The following is a 9,885-nucleotide window of genomic DNA, read 5'->3' as shown; positions in this document are numbered from 1 at the left end:
AGGCAACTGGTTCAGAGCAGGGACACTTCCAGGCTGAGAGAGCTCGCCTTTGTCAATTGGGTTACAGACCTCATAAAAATCTGTTTGTTTGTGTTCTTTTCTGGATGCTCGGAGACGTCGGGCCACCTTGAGCTGCCAAGGGAGAGTGCTCTCCACAAATGGGTGTCTCCAGCTGCTCTCCTTTCTCTGTCCATCTTGGCTGCCAAAGCAAGCCTCTGACCTTCTCAGTGTGGGCAGTGTCCGGGCCCCGGCGAAGCTGGGGTAGTGTCTCTTGGGGCCACACTGGAGTGGGGAGGGCAGCCCCGGGCGCTCCTGACTTTTCTATTTTTGCCTCGAGGTAGATGGAGAGATTCAGGAGAGGGTTTGCAGCTCCTGTACTCTGGGACACTATGTCATCAATTTCCACTTAAAAACCAGAAGGGTAGCCTTCTAAAATATCGAGTTTTGGGTGTGACAAATGGAAATTTATGGCACAAGGGTTAACTACTGAACTGTTAAAATCTGTCAGCAATGCCATCATGAATGAAATGAGGGACTAGGAAAGTTGAAAAAATGTACCTGCTTCAGGTGGCAGCTTGGGATTTGGGGGCCAATGGCAAATTCTTGGGTTAAGTGCTGGCTCTGCCAATCGCGGCCCCCTGATCTTGAACAAGTTAGCCTTTTTTAAGCCTTCTCTTCTATGTAAGAAAGATAAGAATAATGACATCATGTCAGAACACTGTCGTGAGGGTGAGAAACGATCAAGTCTGTGCAAGGAGGGTTTTATTTTTATTTTTATTTTTTTAAAAGATTTTATTTATTTATTTGACAGAGAGAGAGACAGCCAGTGAGAGAGGGAACACAAGCAGGGGGAGTGGGAGAGGAAGAAGCAGGCTCATAGCAGAGGAGCCTGATGTGGGGCTCGATCCCATAACGCCGGGATCACGCCCTGAGCCGAAGGCAGACGCTTAACCGCTGTGCCACCCAGGCGCCCCAGGATGGTGTCTCTTACCTGAGACGGGAAGGCTACTGGCAGAGCAGGTGAGGGCAAAAACGGGGAGCTTGGTGTTTGACATATTAAATTTGAGATGCCTCTTGACATTCCAAGTAGAGTAGGTACTTGGACATAGACGTTTGAGCCCAGTGCGATTCAGCCTCTGGCCATGCCAGGTTCTGGGTCACCCCCTGACATTTCTCTTCTTAATTTATATCCTTTGCTGAACTTGTCACTTCTTTTTTTGGAGCTCATCTACTTAGTCACATGAGTCCTGACTCATGTCGACAGTTGTTCGCGATTCAAGCTCAAGACCACAGCCTGGACGGGTTCCATGTCTAACCCTCAGCTACACCTAATCCCACTGGTCCTTCCCCAGCCTGTGACAGTGCGGGAACTGACGGCCGAGTAACTTTCCATGTATGTCTTCGTAGTGGGTGGAGATTTTCCGGCCTTGCTGACTTTTGGGAGGAAAAGCCAAAGAATGCGTCTAGCTCTTTCCCTCATTGCTCAGACATCTGTCTCTCCAGTAGTTCGAATTCTTCCCATTCGTAGATTTACACCTGGAGGCTAGCACTGGCTAAGTCTATCCTGCTCCTTGAGGGTAGGTTCAGGCCACAGGACGAAAGGGAGAAGTAACCTCATTCTCCTTGGTCCTGCAGATGACCTTCCTCACCGCCAAGCAGCATCCCTGGAATGCTGCTATTCATTAGGAGTGGACTTGGCTCCATTCCCAACTACCCGGAGATTTTCCTGAGATGCTTCCGTATCTCAGTTTTAAGAAAAAACCAAGTTTATCTTTAAGGAAGACAATCACTAGCATTAGTATATTATTGAGGCCAACGCATGCCTCCTTGGTCCTTTGGGCAAATGAAACAGCGCCATCCGCTCATGGTCTGCTCATGGTGCCCACATGGCACATGGTGTCTCCAGGGGGGTGCATGGGGTGAGTTTAGTATTTCAAATGTTGTAGATGAAGCAATCCCAGATTTAATGCTAGGCTCCCTTCAAAATGCCAATTCATTTTAGGAGATTTTTGCATCTTCTAGTTTTGTTTCCCTCCAGATTTCTACCTATCGTACTAAAAACAAAATAATTCAAAAAGAGAAGTGCTTTATCTGCTGCTCTGATTTTCATTATTCCTTACTGTGTTTCGGCCTTGTCCGACTGCGATGTTTACATTGCTGTAAAAGTACTGGATTGGACCAGTTTTATATTATAATTCTTCTTCTTTTCTTTTTTTTAAGGAGGCTCCATGCCCAGTGTAAGGCTTGAACTCATGACCCTGAGATCAAGACCTGAGCTGAGATCAAGAGTCAGTTGCTTAACTGACTGAGCCACCCAGGAACCCCCTGCATTATCATTATTCTTAATAGTTGAGTCCTGAGTGTGTGCTGAGAGCTTTACAGCCATTTAAGAGCTTCAGTTAATGTTCGTAGTCACTCTTTAAGTACTTGTATTACCCTTTCTCATGGATGAGGAAACCGAGGCTCAGAGCAGAGACTCATCACCACCCTCTCACATCGCAACAACATGGGATTTGGTAACGGTTGTTCAAAAGCCACTGATAGTGCAATTTTGGGCAAGTCACTTACTTTTTCTGATTCTTAGTCATTCCTACCTACCTCCTGAGATCACTCGGGACTAAAAGAAGTAACGTATCTGAGGGTGGTTGATAAACTGTAAGTTTTATTATAATTACAAACAATAGTTTACAACCCTTCCTTAATAATCCTGTTGTTGGATTTAGAGCCTCTTTAATGAATTAGTTCATTAATTTTGTTATTAGGGTGACACTGCCATGAATACCTCATGTACCTTTTTTTTTTTTATTCTTCATAAATCCCTTAGGAGAAAGGGATACGTTATGGAATTTTAAGATGGTCCCCGATATCTTCCCCGAGAGATGACGCCAGTTCACGTGGCTTACCAACAGTGTGTGCGGGGACTGGTTTTGCCACAGTGTTGTAATACGGAATAATTTCTAAAATTCCTCAAAGGTGGTGGGTGTTAGACGCTACAACATCATTTGAGTGGGCATTTCTCTGATTGCAAGCGGAGCGGAACATTTCCCCACATGCTTGTTTACTAATAGCGTCTCTGTTTTCATGAATTGTCTCCTTCAGTTCTTTGCCAGTTAACATATTACGGATTTAAGTTTTTGGTGTCAGTGTACAGAAGCTCTTTCCATAACAGAGAAAAGAACTCTGTTTTCTATTTGCTGTGAATGTTTTCTCCAGATGATATTTTTCCCTTGATTTTAGTTCTAGCTTTACCAAATGGTTATTTATTTCTACAATGTACAAACTGTCCACCCTTTGTAATTTCTTCCAACTTAACTTATAAAGTTATTATCCCTTGTGCTTGCTTTCGCAGCACATATGCTAAAATTGGGACGATACAGAGAAAATTAGCCACGGCCCCTGTGCTAGGATGACACACACATTTGTAAGGTGTTCCTTATTTTTTATGGCGTAAGAATTATATCTCAGTAAAGCTGTTTCCAAAAAACCCTAGAACTTATCTTCCCTCTAAAGATCTGAAGCAGTCCAGTAAAACCAGTTGCTTTTTAGAGGTGAGGATTTTATTTAAGTTCTTCCTATTCATATTCACCTGTGATAGGTGACTATAATTTTCTTTTTGTGTGTTTACCTTTATTGGGCTTTAGGAAGAAGATGATGCTTGCCTAATGGACACGAAGGTACTCTTATCTCGTTTTGCACTCTGGTTGTGTTATACAACATCGGAATTATCTGTCTCTTAAAAAGTATGAAAATTATTCTTGTGGAAACACTGGGACCAACTACATTTAATAGGTTGTTATCTGATCATGTCCTCAATTTCTTCCTTGGTTGTTATTCTGTTTAAATTTATATTTCTTGAGTTATTTTTAGTAATCTATATTTTTCTAGAAATTATTCATTTCATTGAAGATTTCCACTTATTAGTCAACAGTATTCTCTTCGGATTTGGAGGAAAAATATCTATTGTCTATATTTTGTCCTATCTCCTTCCTCATTTCTAATTAAAAATGTTCCCTTAATTACATTTGTCAGAAGTTTGTTTATTTTAGTAGTCTTATCAAAAAAACCCAGCATTTGAACTAATTTATCACTCTGCTTTATGTCTTACAATTTATTTATTTTGGCCCCTATCTTCATTTATGGCATCTTTTAAAATTACATTTCCCCTTAGCTTTTAAATGGAAACTTTTGTTAATATCAACTTGGATAATCCCTGCCTGAGTAGGATTCTGAAGACTGAAATGAGTTCGGGGGAGAGAAAGTGATGTCGTATCATGATATATGTATCGACTGGGGACTAGCCAGGACTACGGAGCCCGCATCAGCTAGTTCAATAGAGGGAAATCATTTGGGAAGTTGTTGGGAGGTGTTGGAAAAGCTGAAAAGCCCAATGGGTTGGTGGGTCAATGCACAGATGAATAGCAGCACAAGCTGCAAGGACTGAAGAGAAAGGAGGGGCTGTAGCCAGACCCCAGGACCTGGGTGCCCGGTGGGACCCAGAAGCCCAGGTCTGATGAGAAGCCACAGAAGGCAGAGATGGGGAGGAGGGTGGGAGAGGAACTGCTCTCCACTCTCCAATCTCCTGCCAGTGTCTCTCTTTGGCAGAAATTAACCAGAAGCCAGTTGGCAAAGAAGCCTGAGATGTGTAATTGGCAGGGTTTGGGCTGAACAGGGAAGGGCAGCCAATGGGCGTGGGAACAGACCACGAGCAGCACCGACACCTTGCCTTCCACGAGGCGAAGTCAGAAGGGTTTGTGATGCTGGCGAGATGACAAGGCTAATACTAGGATGCTGTGGAATCTTTGTTAAGTCCTGCTGGGCTGTAATTTCTGCACCCCTTTCTGCTTCTCTCTGTCTCCTTGCTTGATTTCCATCACTGAGCCCATTTTATTAATTTACTTTATTTTTAAAAATTTTATTTTATTTAAGAGAGAGAGAGAGAGCGTGAGCACACAAATGGGGGGAGGGACAGAGGAAGAGGGAGATAAGCAGACTCCCTGCTGAGTGGGGAGCCTGATGTGGGGCTCGATCCCAGGATCCTGGGACCATGACCTCAGCCGAAATCAAGAGTCAGACACTTAACCGACTGAGCCACCTAGGCAGCCCAACTGAGCCCATATTAAAAAGGGAAGTCAAGTGTCTGTCCTGGCTCTTTTCTCAGTTAATTCCCCCACCCCTGTGCCCCACCGACCACCCTACCTCCTGTTGGCCATTTGACCACAGTCTGGATTCGAACCTGGACCTGCATACAAGAGTGCTCAGCCTCCCATCTGTACTCCTAGCTTCTTTGTTCAGCTCCGGAGCTGGATTCCTAGCTGCCTAATGGGCACCACGGACACCCTAGAGTCCTCGTAAATGGAATTTATGATGTTCTCTTCTCCGCAGATCTCTTTGTCCCTTGCCTCCCTTTGTCAGTGGATACGATCTCCCCCACTGCTGCATCAGAGCGGACCGGCCTGGGGTAGCTTTTAGCCCCTTCCTTCTCCCCACCATCCCGTCCAGGCCTCTGCCCATCTGCTCAGTTCTGTGCCCCAAGACCATGGTTTCCTCCTTTCACACTGCAACTGCACCAGCTCCGTTCCACCTTCTCCAGTCTCCCTCTGTTCCCATCCATTCTGCACACTGATGCCAGAGTGATAGTTTTGGAACCATAAGCTGATCATGTCATCCAAGGCTGTAAATTTCCACAGTGCCTCCAAGTGGACAGCATTCGCCCCCAGTGTCTTCACTGTGAGAACAGCTCCTGTCTCCTTTGCCCACCCCTATCTTTTGCCACCTTGGGTCCAATCCCACCAATCTACTTTCTCTCCCCAGAAGGGGCCAGGGCATCTGTGCCCGTGCTTCTCTCTGATTCCAGAGGGCAGCTCTTCTCAAAGTGGGTGATTGGACCAGCATCAGGATCACCAGGGAATTTACTAGAAATGCAGATTCTCAGACCCCACCCAGATCTACTGAGTGAGAAATTCTGGAGGGGGAGGCTTGGGAATCTGGGTTTTACCAGCCCCCCCAGTTGATTTCGATGCAAGGTAGGGTCGAGAACCACTGTTGTAAAGGCCCTCCCCTTGAACCTGGTATCCTACTCAGCTACAGATGTCAGCTTGGAGTCGCCTCTCCTCTTACCTCTGACATCACCGTCACCGCTCCCTCCTCTGTTTCACTCCTTCCGTCTCTCCCTCCCTCCCTTCTATCCCTCCTCCCTCCTCCCTCCCTTCTGGTTCTTGATCCCTCCTCCCCACTACTCCTCAGCGTTAGTAGCTGCATTCACAGGATGTGCAGAGAGGCCGTGGTGGGCAGCCATATTGCTCTGCATTGCGGAAGTTCTTCAATGGGCCGTGTGTGGCTACTTCTAAGGCAGCCTCCCAAAGACACGGAGTGCGTTCCAGGCAGGGCAGCTTCCCAGCAAGCCCCTAAGTTCTGCTCAGAGTGTTTCCTCCTTATGGCGGGAGAGGCCCTGGGCTGGGGGTCTGGAAGAGTTTATTGGTTTGGAGGGCCAGTTACCCTCACTGGCCCAGGAGGCCTGAGGATCAGGCTAGCGTTGTAGTTTTTAATCTTGACTAAGTCAGACTCCTTCTTGAAGCCTTTTTTTGGAGACCTTTAGGAAGATAATGCCTGACAGTATTCTCCCCCCAACAGCACAGTCCTTGCCCAGAGAAGGGTAGGCTTAATTAGAGATGTGTATGTCAGTCCCAGTTCTGAAGCTTTCCCCTACTTCCGTTAGCTTCCCCAATGCACAGGGTTATGGGAGTTCTCCAGATGAAAGGCCCTCTCTCTGTATCCTAGTTCTGAAAACATCTGTACCTGGTGTCTAGCCCCGCACCGTCCGCCGTGAAGGTGTGGGAGGAGGGTCCGATTGGCCTATGGGAATCTCCTCCAAGAGGAGGAGAGAAGAACTAAGGCTCACACATGAAGAATTAGGACAGGACGTGATTTTATATATTAGCATACAGTAATTAGCGTGGATTCAAGTGCCAAATTGAGTGATACCAACAATTAGAGAATAGGACAGCATGTTGTACGAGCAGATGACGTGTTGTGAATAGTAAGCACAAGACGAGTTGGGGAAAGTAGATAAATGGAGGCTGGGCGGGGGAGGCGGTTGTGGGAGGGAGTGAGATTTGTGCTTAGTAATGCTGGAAGATGATAACATCGAATAACTTGAATTGGGAGCTTTACTGTGTGCTATGTACTCTTCTGTGTGCTTTTCATTAAATCATTTGATTTTTACAATAGCCCTATGAGGTAGGTCCCATTTTACAGATGAAGACATTGAGGCACAAAGAAGGTGAGTAATTTTTCACAGTGACACAGCTGGATGGTAAAGGAGCTTGGTTGGAACCCACAGCCTACCTTCGGCCCTTATGCTTAACCGCTGAACTATATAAATCGGGTTTGGTCTTTCTTCTGAGACTTGGGAGCCCAACACTTGAGTTGGGTGAGGTGGGTGCAGGACCAACCAGTGAGCAGCAGAGCATGAGGCCAAGGGTGATCGGAGAGATGAGGCCCGGAGGTATTGGTCACCTGGTGCTGGGCAGAGAGGCTAGCTACGTATCCATCAGCAGAAACCAGGCAGAGAGCCCGAAGCCGAGCATCAGCTGCAGGTGAGAAAGAGGAAGTGGCTGACTCTAGGGTAGGGGGATGCTTCACACCCTCAGCCTCTGTCTTCCATCCCTTCCCATCCTGCTGGGAGTCCAGTGTCCCCCATTTCAGTGACTTGTCTCAACAACCTTCCTTCCCAGTCTTCCCTTGGTCCCAGTCAATCACACTCTCTGAGCAAGACTCCAATTCTGGAAAAACCCAAATTTCTCCAAGCCTGCAGATGGGCAGCTAAACTCTGGAAGAAAAAGTTACCCATCAAGGCCAATGGGGTTTAACAAAAATTCATGCTTACTGGTGGTCGCAGCAAAAATTCATGGCTGCTGATCACAGTGGCATTCTTAGCGCTGCCTATCCATCCTACCGTAGGTACGCCACCATTATCTCTTGTCTGGATGACTGAATCGGCCTCCTACCTGGTCCGCATTCTCATCCCTCTACAAACCAGTTTCCAACATTTAGCACCCAGAATGACAGGATTAAGGAGGACTCAGGGAATGTCACTTTCTGCTTGTCCCTCTGCTTGCCTCCCATCACACTTGGAATGAAATTCACAAGGTCTTTCATGACCTGGCTCCTCCCTGCCTCTCTGACCTCATCTCCAACCATGTCCCCCTCACTCATTCTGCTCCACTGACTTGGGTAGGGGGGGCTGTCTGTTCCTCTAGGTTCCGGTAATCCTTGACACTCCTCGTTCCTTCCGCCTGGGGTTCCCTTCCCCAGCTATCTCCATGGAGGACTTCTTCCCATCAATCCAGTGCTACCTGGCCTTCTCCCCTACCCCAGGTAAAGCTACACCATTTCCATCTTTATCACATTTTTTTTTCTCTTCAAAATACCTATCACCAGCTTAAATCCTTATTTATTTATCTGTTATGGCAGAGACTGTTTAATGTCTGCTCAGTACTTATTCTCTTTTTTACTAACAGAGCCCTGTTTTCTTTGTGGCAAGAATCTATCCAGTTGGGATTATATTTCCCTACTGGCCTCCCCTGAAGGTAGGAGTAGCCAGTAAGTCGTATGTATTGCTTGTGGACTAGATCTTCGTGGAAAGCTGGGCCTGCCTCCGTTGGGAGACACCTCCTCTTCCCTTTCCTCTTTTCTCTTTCTTCCTGCTAGAATGTAGGCAGCCATTTTGGAATACCAGGTGCTCTGAAAGACAGAAGCCAGGTGCTAAGGATGGTAGATCTGAAAGACAGGAGGAATCTAGGCCCCCAATAGCATTGTAGAGCCACCCTATGAGTTTCAGAGTGCCAACCTCCAGACTTACTTTATGTGAGAGAAACTAGACCTACAACTTGGTTAAGTTGATGTTATTTGAGTTTTCTGCATACTCAACCGAACCTATTTCTAACAGACTTATTTATAATCTTTCTTCCTTGACTGGAATGCAACCTCCACGAGCCCAAGGACTTTGTCTTTACTATTACTACTAAATCCCTGGTACCTAGAATATCATCTGGCACGTAGTAGGTACTCAATAAGTATTTGTTGAATGACAAGCGTATGGTATTAGGGAGGCCCTGATGGTATTTCCCAAGGTGCAGTCTATGGGGTAAGGATCAGTCAAGGGAGACTAGGTGACGTGGAAGTGGTAACACCAAAGCCTCCGGGGTCTAACATGATAGAAGCATATTCCTGCTTAGTTATGGTCATCTGCAAGTCTGAGCAGATTTCCAGGCATTTGTTCTCTGTGTCCACCATTCTTGGCTGCTCTGGCCTTTTTGCATCTTTACTCAAGTTCGCCATGCTTCAGAGCTTACCATGGCAGAAGAAGGGTGCCGGGAGAATCATGAGCCCGCTCTCCCATGCTTCTGCCTGGAAGGGACACAGACCATTTTTGTTAATATTTCATTGGCCCAAGTCAGTCATCTGGCCATGACTACGAAAGGGGTGGGAAGGGAGAATCGTGGAAATACTGGAGGGCACTGGTAGTATCCACCATAGGCTCTCTGCAGCCTTGGAAACTGCTGGGGAGGGAGTGGGTAAGAGTCCCGAGCACACTCAGACAGGGAAGCAATGGTAGGCAAACCCCACCGCAGATGGACGCCACTTCAAGGGTGGGAAGTGGGGGAGGGGAGAGAAGCCTTATGCACATTGATGCTTCCTTGAGTTCACCTTTTAAGTGAGAGGATGATACCTTCTCAAGCACACGGACCAGCCGGTGGCTCAGCCGGCATTGTTGAGAGCACCTGCTCTTCCGTATGAACCTTGGACTTAACTTTTGGTGCCATCAGACCGCACCCTGTTTTCTCACTTTGTCCCGCTATCCGGGCCTGCTTCATAGGGAACGCA

General features: G+C 46.8%; 1 non-coding gene across 1 annotated transcript; it reads left to right on the top strand.

The window, feature by feature from the left end:
* Positions 1 to 3,333: 3,333 nt before the first annotated feature.
* Positions 3,334 to 3,441, top strand: LOC123784794 (U6 spliceosomal RNA). Its single transcript, XR_006777554.1, has one exon. It is a non-coding gene; the product is annotated as a U6 spliceosomal RNA (small nuclear RNA).
* The last annotated feature ends 6,444 nt before the right edge of the window (positions 3,442 to 9,885 follow it).

Source organism: Ursus americanus, chromosome 2 (genome assembly GCF_024610735.1).
Source record: "Ursus americanus isolate L20-20 chromosome 2, mUrsAme1.1.p, whole genome shotgun sequence".
NCBI classification, from domain to species: Eukaryota; Metazoa; Chordata; class Mammalia; order Carnivora; family Ursidae; genus Ursus; species Ursus americanus.
The sequence above is the reverse complement of the archived record's forward strand: the minus strand, read 5'-3'. Positions and strand labels throughout refer to the sequence as shown.